This window comes from Pan paniscus, chromosome 9 (assembly GCF_029289425.2).
Source record: "Pan paniscus chromosome 9, NHGRI_mPanPan1-v2.0_pri, whole genome shotgun sequence".
Classification (NCBI taxonomy): domain Eukaryota; kingdom Metazoa; phylum Chordata; class Mammalia; order Primates; family Hominidae; genus Pan; species Pan paniscus.
The window spans coordinates 58402673-58414327 of NC_073258.2; positions in this window are offsets into that span (position 1 = coordinate 58402673).

Genomic DNA, 11655 nt, shown 5'->3' on the forward strand with positions numbered 1-11655 from the left:
CAGGAGAGTAGAGGCTGGAGTCAGGTAGCCACTTACAAGTCACTTTGCCATGGAGCACCAAGGAGTGTCATCATTTCAAGTCTTGGTTTTCTCATCTGTAAAATGGGAGTCATTAGAATATCTACTGCCCCAGGGCTGGTATAAGGATTCAGCAAGGTAAAGGAGACAGCAGGCAAAGAATGCCATGTGGACAGAAAGACGCAGGCCAAGGTGCAAAGATGCAAAAGGAAGAATTTAAAGCTGGGTGTGGTGGCTCACGCCTGTAATCCCAGCATTTGGGAGGCCAAGGCGGGCAGATCACAAGGTCAGGAGTTCAAGACTAGCCTGGCCAAGATGGTGAAACCCCACCTCTACTAAAAATACAAAAATTAGATGGGTGTGGTGGCGGGCGCCTGTAATCCCAGCTACTTTGGAGGCTGAGGCAGAGAATTGCTTAAACCTGGGAGGCAGAGGTTGCAGTGAGCTGAGATCGCACCACTTCAACCAGCCTGTGCAACAAAGTGAGACTCCATCTCAGAAAAAAAAAAGAAGAAAAGAAAGAAAGAATTTAAAATGTCCTAGGACTAAAGTGACATAAGGCTAAGAAAATTAGCAAATGCCATTTTGCTGCTGAAGAGCTAACACTGCACTGTGCAGTGGGCGAGCCACTTGCCACATGTGGCTATGGAGGGCTGGAAATGTGGCCAGGCAGATGGTGAGACACTGCAGGTGTAGAACACACACTGGGTTTCAAAGACTTAGTATGAAAAAAGAACGTAATATATCTCATTAGTAATTTTTTTCTATTGATTGCATGTCAAAATGATAACATTTGGATATATTAAAGTAAGTACATTGTTAAAATGAAGTCTACTTCTTCTGTTTCTTTTACTTTTTTTTTTTTTTTTTTTTTTTTGTGAGACAGAGTCTTGCTCTGTCACCCAGGCTGGAGTGCAGTGGCGGGATTTCGGCTCATTGCAACCTCCGTCTCCCGGGTTCAAGTGATTCTCCCGCCTCAGCCTCCCGAGTAGCTAAGATTACAGGTATGTGCCATCATGCCTGGAAAATTTTTGTATTTTTGGTAGAGACAGGGTTTTGCCATATTGACCAGGCTGGTCTCAAAATCCTGACATCAAGTGATATGCCCACATCGGCCTCCCAAAGTGCTGGGATTACAGGAGTGAGCCTCCATGCCCAGCCTCGTTTACTTTTTTAATGTGTCTACTAGGAAAATTAAAATCACATATGTAACTTCTGTTATAGTCCTATTGGATAGTGCTGAGCTGAAGGATCATATCTAAGCCTTAGGATGCTCACTCTGGAGGCATCTTTGAGGATGGGTTAGAATGGGTTAGGCTCATTAGGAAACAGGTGCAGTTTTTCAGACCAAAGGCCCGTATTAAGGAGAAGACTCCAATTCCAATTTTCCAACTACAGGTAGTTTGTCACCAACAAACAAACAAATAATAATAATAATAGTAATGGCTCTTACTTATTAAGTGCTTACTCCATGTCAGCAGGCACTGTTCTAGTGAAGGACCATGATTTTAAAAAGTGAACTCTGAAAGCAAAAATGCCTGGTTTTAAATCCTGGTTCTGCTAGTATACGAAGCCTCAGTTTCATCAACCTTAAAATAGGGGTAACCATATATAGCATTGTCAGAACTACGAGATACTAGGCTTAGATACCAGACTTAGGTAGTCATCTCTTACTATTACTCCCGTAGTAACAGGTAGTGTATTGCATCCTAATAGGTAAAGTTTATTACCAGGCACTGTATAAGCACACTCAAATGCTTTTTCCCAATGTAAGTTTTAATGCCATCTTTTACATTATGATCCCCATCTTACAGATTGGTAAACTGAGGTTCACAGAGTTACTTCACTGTCTCAGGACCATGTGACTTCTGAGTAAGACAGAGAGGATTTGAACCCTTGGCTTTGACTCTAGAAGCCTGAGAGCTCTACAGCCAGGATGTGTTTTCCCAGCACAAGGCCATGCTTCTGCATTCAGATATGACCTGCTGTTGCTTCAGTGGAGGGGGATGGCAGAGAAATCTCATAGATGGATCCCGCTCTCTCCGCCTGTCTGAAGGATGATGAGATTGAGTGGAGAAAAATTCACGTAGGCTCACAGCTATGATGATAAAAAGATAATTTGTAAAACCAGCATGTTTGTAATTACTCATTGACCCGTAGACATGAAGATCAAGCTATGAATAACTCCACAATAACAGCAATAACAATACTAGTGAATAATACTAGTAACTATTTACAATAGCAAAGACTTGGAACCAACCCAAATGCCCATCAATGATAGACTGGATAAAGAAAATGTGGCACATATGCACCATGGAATACTATGCAGCCATAAAAAAGAATGAGTTCATGTCCTTTGCAGGGACATGAATGAAGCTGGAAACCATCATTCTCAGCAAACTAACACAGGAAGAGAAAACCAAACACAGCATGTTCTCACTCATAAGTGGGAGTTGAACAATGAGGACACATGGACAGAGGGAGGGGAACATCACACACTGGGGCCTGGTGGGGGGTGGAGGGCAAGGGTGGGAGAGCATTAGGACAAATACCTAATGTATGCAGAGCTTAAAACCTTGATGATGGGTTGATAGGTGCAGCAAACCACCATGTCACATGTATACCTATGTAACCAACCGGCATGTTCTTCACATGTATCCCAGAACTTAAAACAAAATTATTAATAATAATAATAATGGCTCTTATTTATTAAGTGCTTACTCCATGTCAGCAGGCACTGTTCTAGTGAAGGACCACGATTTAAAAAGTAAACCCTGGAAGCAAAAATAGCTGGTTTCAAATACTAGTTCTGCTAGTATATGAAGCCTCAGTTTCATCAACTATAAAATAGGGGTAACCGTATACAGCATTGTCAGAATTATGAGATAATAGGCTTAGATACCAGACAGGTCCATGCCTGGCACAGGGCAAATGCTCAGTTAATATTTTCTGTTACAATCATCTCATTTAATCCCCACAATAACCCAATGGGTAGAGAGGATCAATAGTGATAAATGGGAATGATAACATTCCCAGTTTACAGATGCAGAAACTGAGATGCGAAACAATAAGAAACTTGTCTAAGCCCCTCCATTTCTCAGTATTGGAGATGGGATTCGACCTAGGAGGGCTGATTTGAGGATCTGCAGTCTTAGCTACCATGGTAGACAGTTCTTAATCTTAAACAGTTTGTAAAGTCATATTTTTTCTTGTTCTTCTTCTTTAATGATACTTTCCATCTTAGTTCCTTGAAGTGTGGAACGTGCCTGCCCTGCCTGCCCGAGGCTTTGACAGAAGCCAGTGGGATAGTCAACAGCTTTGTGTGAGCACAGAGAGAGGTAGCTGCCCCAGATGCAGCGGGGCTCTGCTGATGAATGAACCATCAGTCCCACGGGTCCCACAGGTATCCAGCGGCAATCTACCCTTGCCAAGAAGGCACAACACTAGTGCTACAGCATCTCCCACTCTTAGGACTGCTCGGGGCCTAAGGATGGTTGGGGAGGTGGAAAGAAGAACTGGACATGGGTGAGCCAGCTCAAGCACAGATTGGCTGCTGTGCCTCTGATGGCTCGGTGATGCTGACCTCTGGTGGAGATGAGCTGCTACTCAGCTTTGACCTCCCCCTGAGCACCAGGAGTCCCAGCACTGGCTTCCAGCCCCGCCACCGGGATGCAGACCCAGCAGCCTGAGACCCCAGAGGGCGCACCTAAGCCCAACCTCTCTCCTTATTCCAGGGCTCTGTGGTATCTGGAATTGTCTACCCTGGAACCTTATGGCTCAGGGGCTAGAAGAACCTTTAGCAAAAGGAACTTACCCAGCTGATGATTCTGACGCTGAACAGGCGCTAGAACCCAGCACGGGTCCCAGTCTCTTGCAGAATTAAGGCCTCGGCCTCTCCACCTAGTTCAGTGTTTTGAGCTACGCATTCTCTTCTGACATGTGATTACACCGCACTGTAATAATACATATTATGATACTGATATAGAAAAAGAAATGTTCTTGTCTAATTATTTTCTGTTTGGGTGGTGCAGAAGTAAAACCAAGAGACGTTGAATCATCCTCAGTATTATTCATCACTCTTCCTCAAGCATGTCACTCTGTAAAGACAACATATGAAAGGGAAAATGTTACCCTGTTTTATTAAGGAAAATTATGGACTAGAAAAAGACTGCTTTTTTTTTTTTTTTTTTTTTTAATAAGCTGACATTATCAATGTCAGAGAAAAGTTGAGCCAAGTCCCTGGGGGCAGGAATCTCATTGCTGAGCACCCAGCGCCACCTTGTGGCTGCTCACAGGACAGCGATTCCAGCTTCCACTCATTTCTCTACCCACCACTAAAAACATTTATTGAGCATTTCTTATGTTCCCTTTCACCTGTTTCTCTGCTGAGCCTCTTATCTGAATCTTTTATCTCAATGAACTTTGCACTGAAATATCTTTCTATACACTCACTAATTTTAGCATGGGAAAAAGGGTGGCTACACTGTTGATTTGGCCCACGTAAGAAGGTGTCCATGGAGATATTCTTTATCCATGAGCCCTCTCAGTTATTCCAATGTCAGCCCTGGGACCCTGAAGGTCACTCACAGATTTAATTAGACAAATCTCTTAAAATACGTGTGTATATTTTCCTTTCCCTCTTTCTCTTTCTGGAAATACGTTTTCCTGTTTCTCAGGCAGCAGCCACTCTGTTAAGACAGGGGAACTTCAGCACAGACAGGTTGTGGGGGACACAGCTAATTAGTGACCGAGCCAGAGCTGGGGCTTCAGGGCTCTGTGACTTACTCAAAAAATGTCCACTAAGTCCTTCCTCTGTAGGGGACCCTATGCTAAGCTCAATGGTAAATCAAAACCCCACCCAGGATTCTGCCCTCGAAAGATAGAGCCTTGTCAGGGAGAGAGGCATCTACTAAAGAATGATGTAAAAAAGTAAAGCTGTAACTGTGCAAAGTATTACAAGGAAAGCTATGTCCACAGACAGGATTTTTAGAGTCTGACTTTTAGAGACTTCAAAGGACTGAAAATATCATGGCCCCCTCCATAATCTATTTTAAGTGAAAACAAACAATTTAAAGATAGGTGTAAAGAAATCCCCAAAAGCCTTATTTTTCCCATAATGACATCTTTGAAAGTATTTTATGCTAAAAGGAATCAAATAGCATGTTATGAAAAATTGGGAGTGACCCTGTTTCTCTAATGCCTGAAAGAGATGTTTAGCCAGCCTGTTGGGGAATCCAAGAGTGGATACATATATAATAGGAGTTTGACCTAGTCAGGAAAATTTGGAAAGACTTTCCTAAGAAAATGGTAACAGTACTGAGAGCTACAGGATAAGAAGCAGAAAGGTGAAAACCATGACGAACAATTACAGCAAGCACTGGGCAGATCGTGTACTTCCTGCAGAAGCTGAGAGCTTGAGATAGCAGAGGCTGAAAGAAGGTGGGAGAGGCTGGAACAGAGGACAATGAGGACTGTGTTGTAAGAGAAGACAAGGAGCCAGACCACACTGGGCTTTGTGGGACACCTTGAGGAGTTTTGCCTTTATCCTCCAAGCAATGGAAAGCTGTTGAAGGGTTTTAATTGGCAGGGCATGATCCAGTTGGTGTTACAGAAAAGCCACACTGGCTGTATGCCGAAAGTGGATTGGCAAGAGGACAAGCACCTTAGCCTACTGTCCTAATTTGTTTCGTGTTGCTATAACAGAATGGCATGGAATGGGTATTTTATATCAATAGAAATGTATTGGTTCATGGTTCTGGAGACTGGGAAGTCCAGTGTCAAAGTGGTAGCATCTGGCCAGGGACTCCTTGCTGTGTCATCCCATAGCAGAAGGTGGAAGGGCAAGAGAACACAAGAGAGCAAGAGAAAGAGCAAGAGGACAAGAGTCCAATAAGGAGACATTAATCCCCAGGAGAGATGATAGGAGCCTGGATTAAGAGTGTGGTAGATAAAATGGAGAGAAGTAAGTAGACTTGAGCAATATGTTGGATTGGGTATAGGTGTAAGGAAAAGGGAGCTTTCAGGACGTCTCAGGTTTCTCACTTGCTGGAACTAAGTGAACATGGTGTGGCTGAACTGGTGAGCAAGCCCCAGTGTCTACTTTCTCCTTTTTCCTTTAGTGATTGCACCGGAGTCTTCTTACATGCCAACTTCCGATCTTCTCAGGCTCATTTACCTTTTTTATCAGCTCTGGGAGGGTTCTGATGAACCCAAAGCAGGCACAGTCTGATAGCTCCCTCCCCTCTGGTCCCTGCTATGCCTTTCTCACCACCCACATGGGCTTTTGCTGATTTCACTGGACTTGGCACGGTGCCCATGTTTTGCATGGAAACTCAGAAAAGCAAAACAGTCGGCACTCCACGGAAAAATGTTTTGACCAATGAGAAGAGCCACTGGAGATATTCTTCCTGCATTCTCTCCCAGAGGTCTGGTCCTCAGGAACAGTTGATACAACTTCTTGGTGTCTTGTTTCTATAGATTGGTCAATTAACATGGACCCTCATATTAATTGTCTCTCTTTTCTTCTTCACTCTCCTTGTTAGTTACTCCGATTTGTAAACTTTCAGCTCCAGACTTGCTTTCCAGGAAACCCAGTGGTATGGTTTAAATTAAATGTGTCCCGCAAAATTTATGCGTTAGAAACTTAATCCCCGATGCTACAGTGTTGAGAAGTGGGAACTTTAAGAAGTGATTAGGTCATTAGGGCTCATGAATGGATTAATGGATGGATTAATACCGTTGGATAGACCAATGCTCATAAATGGATTAATTCCATGACCTCAAAGTGGGTTAGTCATCATGGCAGTGGGTTTCCAATAAAAGAGTAAGTTCAGCCCCCTTCGTTTCTCTTGCTCTCTTGTGTTCTCTTGCCCTTCCACCTTCTGCCATGGGATGACACAGCAAGATGTCCCTGGCCAGTTGCTACCACTTTGACACTGGACTTCTCAGTCTCCATAGCCATGAGCCAATAAATTTCTATTCATATAAAATACCCAGTCCATGCCATTCTGTTATAACAACACAAAACAAACTAGGACACTAGACTGAGGTAGTAACATAATATCCAAGTTTTAGCTGGGAACACACTACCCAGCTATAGACTAGATGTTCCACCTCCCCTTACAACTACCTGAAGCCTTATCAAAGTGATATGAACAAAGTAATGTGTGCTTCTTCTGGGTCACATTCTTTAAAAAAGGAAATTGCTTACTCTTTATATCCTTTCTCCTTTCTTATATGGTGGAACATGGATGTGGGATAGCAAGCCAGCTTTGACCATGCAGATGAAGACAACATCCAAAGGGAAGCAGGGCAACAGAGCAACAAGACACTGTGTGCAGGAGAGCTGAGCCACCTGTCTACCTCTGGCTTATTAATAGAAAGAAAAATGACAATTTTTAAAGCCCTGTCTCTCTGCCTCATATCTTAACTTGTACCATAACTCACACTTAGGGAACAGTGGAACAAGACCAGGCTTGAATGCAGTTTGGGGCATGTTGCATTTGAGAAGGTTTTGAGAAATGTAAGTGAAATATCAATTGATCAGTTAGGCACAAGTCCAGATATCAGAGGAGAGGTCTGGACTGAAAATACAAGTTTGTGAATAGTCTCCCTTTCACGTGTGGTTGGTAATTAAAATCTCTGTGTGTGTGAGATGGTCTAAGGAGAAGGAAGAGAGTGAGAAGAGAAGGATGCCTGTGGTAGGCAGCTTCTAAGGTGACCCCAATTATCTGTACCTCCTGGTATTTTTGTCCATTTGCAATCCTCTCCACTGGAATGTGGGCTGAACCTAGTGACTCATTTCAAAAATATATAATATGGCAAAAGTAATGGGATGTCACATCCAAGACTAGATGATAAAAACACTGGCTTCCATCTTGAGTGCCCCCTCTCTCAGTCACTTTTTTTGAGAGAAGTCAACTTCATATTGTTAGCTGCCCTGGGGACAGATCTATGTAGCAAGGGCCTGAGGAAGGCTTCCACCCAACAGCCAGTGAGGGATTGAGGCCCTTAGTCCAACATCTTGTAAAGAAAGGAATTCTGCCAACTACCTGTGAAAGAGCTTGGAAGCAGATTCTACAATCCCTCTCAAGCTTTCAGATGACTGAGCCCCAGCTAACACCTTGCAACACCTTGACTGCAGCTGTATGAGACTCTAAGTCGGAAACATCTAGCTAAGCCACAGCCAGGCTCCTGACCCAGAGAAACTGCAAGATAAAAAGTGCCTGTTGTTCTAAGCTACTAAGTTTGAGGAGGATGTGCTTCTCGGCAATTAATAACTAAGACAGAGCCCATGCAAGGGCCCAGAGGACCCTGTCGTTTAGTAGCTGGTAGAGGAGAATGAGCCTAGAACATTATACATCAGGGCAATCCAGGTGAGTGCCAAATGTCTTTATCAATTTTGTGCTGCTATAAAGGAATGCCTGAGGCTGAATACTTTATAAAGAAAAAGGGGTTATTTGACTCATCATTTAATGGCTGGAATGTTTAAGACTTGGCCTCTGCATCTGGTGAGGGTCTCAGGCTTCTTCCACTCATGGCAGAAGGTGAAGGGGAGCCAGCTTGTGCAGAGATCACTTGGCAAGAGAGGAAGCAAAAGAGAAAGGGGTGGGATACCAGGCTCTTTTTAGCAACCAGCTCTTACGGGAATTAATTGACTGAGAAGCCACTCGCCTCTGAGAAAGGGCATTAATGTATTCATGAGAAATCTTCCCTCATGACAAAAACACATCCATTGGGCCCCACCTCCAACACTGGAGATCAAACTTCAACATGAGTGTCGGAGGGGACAAACATCCAAATCATAGCACCAAGTCATAGAATCCAAGAGAATAGGACTGGTCAATAAGGAGGGAATAGTCAAGAGTGTTGAGATGCTGCTGACAGATCAAATAAGATGAGAGAAGAATACTTGATGGACATTGAGATGCAGACGTCACTGGTGACCTTAGGACAGAAGCCAATATCTCAGGACTGATAGCCCTGGAAAACCCAACCATTTAAAGTCTCTAGAAAATATCCTAAGGGTATATAGCAAGTGAAACATTTACTCAAAAACTAAAGTTCAATAAAACAGCAAGAGTCTGTGGAACTTGAGCTATGACATGTGTGCTCACTCTCTCACTCACTCTCTCTCTTTCTCCCTTTCTTTTTCCCCTAGTCCTACATTCTCGGTCCAGACAGACAATAGAGGCTTCAGTCTGAATGGGTGTGGTCAAAAAATGTGACTCCTTCTTCCCTAAGTTCCCAGACAAGGGACATAATATTTCACTGGGAAAGACAGACCACCAGCATTTCTCATTTCCCCAAACTCCAAAATACAGAGGATAAACTCCTGGGAATTGTGGGCAAACTATCAGGAGCTCACTTTCTCCAGCTAGTTCTCATTCATGGAGCAGAGATTCACCCCAGGCACAGCAGACTGAGAATACGGGGGTCTTGATTACCTTTAGTTTTAAGGCAGAGGTTCCACGCTGGAGGAGGCAAACTGAGAAGAGGAAGAGTTAACCATTATCACTCAGTGCCCTGCTCTAATATCTGGGTATCACTCTAAGAGAAGTGGGTCATTATCCCTGTTCCCAGATCCAGAGAAAAGGTTCAAAGACTTTGGCCAGTAGGAGAGGCAGTTAATAAGAACAAAGAGCTCCAAAGCTCTCTCAGGATGAACTGACTTTATTTGAAACAGAGTGTAGGGAAGTTCAAGCCTAAGGGTGCTCTAAATAACAGTGGAGATTTTGGTAGTAAGTAATAATAAATGGAGGCCAGTAGCTCCATTAGGGCAGCAAGATAAACCAAAGTCCAGATCATTTACCAGAGATAATTATGGTAAGAGTGAACTAAGAAGAGGCTTCCTGGAGTCAGGTAAAATCTACTGTTGAGTTCCTTCAAAGTCTTGCCTTTAAAACTACCTCCGCAAAAGTCCTACATTTAATTTGATCAAACTGCAAAGCAATTTATGTTCCAGTGCATTGTTTAAAACAATAGAGAAATCAGATGACAATTAGTGAAGGGTAAAATCTCAATGTTATACTAGCAGTCAGACAGTTTAACAAAGAGATCTAAGAAAGAGACAGTCAAAGACAGTCCAGCTGAGACTAGTCATGCAGGATGATTGTATGCATGCCCATGGCTAAACTCTCTGAGGAGTGACATTAGAGGCTTCATATTAAAGGGGAAATAGGCTTCACTAAAATAGTTCAGCCAAGTCACTAGACAAATAAACACACAAAGAACAACAAGAACAAACCATGGAGGGAAGACAGACTCACTCTCCAGCATTCCTAAAATATATGACCTAAAATGTCTGGGTTTCAACAATGAAAAAATGCAAAGACATGCAAAGAAATGGTAAAATGTGCCCCATACCTGGGGGGGTAGTAGACAACAGAAAATGCCTGTGAGATGGCACAGATATAGATTTTAAAGATGTCAAAGCGGCCATGATAAATGCTTTCAAAGAACTAAAGGGAATTATATTTAAAGAAGTAAATGAAGGTATGATGACAATGTCTTATCAAAATGAGAATAAAAACAAAGAGACAGTGATTATTTTAAAAAGAACTGAATGGAAATCCTGAAGTTAAAAATGTATAGTTGATATGAAAAACTCACTGAAGTAACTCAACAATAGATTTTACCTGACAGAAGAAAAAAATCAGTGAGCTTGAAGGTGGGTCAATAATGATTATGCAATACAAAGGACAAAGATAGGAAAAAGAATGAGAAAATAAAATAGAACACAGAAATGTGAGATACCATTAAACACAGCAAAATATGCATAATGAGATTGATAGAAAGAAATGACAAAAAGAAATGAGCAGAAAAAATACTCAAAACATGGTGGAAAAGTTCTTATTTATTTATTTATTTTTGAGAAAGCCTTGAACTTCTGGGTTCAAGTGATCTTCCCCTCTCAGCCTCCCAGGTAGATGTGCACCACGATGCCCAACTAATTTTTTAAATTTTTTTCGAGATGAAGTCTCACTATGTTGCCCAGGCTGGTCTTGAACATATGACCTCAAGCTATCCTCCTGTTTCAGCCTCCTGAGTCACTGGAATTACAGACATGAGCCACCACACCCAGCAAAATGTTTTTAAATTTAATGAAAAAATACCATCTAAGAAGCTCAATTAACTCCAAGTAAGATAAATACACAGCAATCCACATCCAAACACATCATGGTAAAAATGCTGAAAGCCAGAGATAAAGATAAAATTTGAAAGCAGCAAAAGAAAAATGACTTGTCAGCTAGAAGACAACCCTAATAACATTAACAGCCAACTATTAGACACAATAGGTACCAGAATGCAGTAGGATTACATACAAAGTGCTAAAAGAAAAAAAAAATGGTCAACTAAGAATCCTATATCCAGCAAAAACAGTAAAAAAAGACTAACAAGCCAACTTTTAAATGGGCAAAGGATTTGAAAAGACTTTTATCTAAAGAAGATATACAAATAGCCAATAAGCATGTGAAAAGAGGCTTAACATCCTTAGCTATCAGGAAAATGCAAAGCAAAACCACAGTGAGATACTATTTCATACCCAGTGGGATGACTATAATCAGAACTACAGACAATAAGAAGTGTTGATGAGGATGGAGAAAAACAAACCCTCATAACACTGCTCGTGGAAAC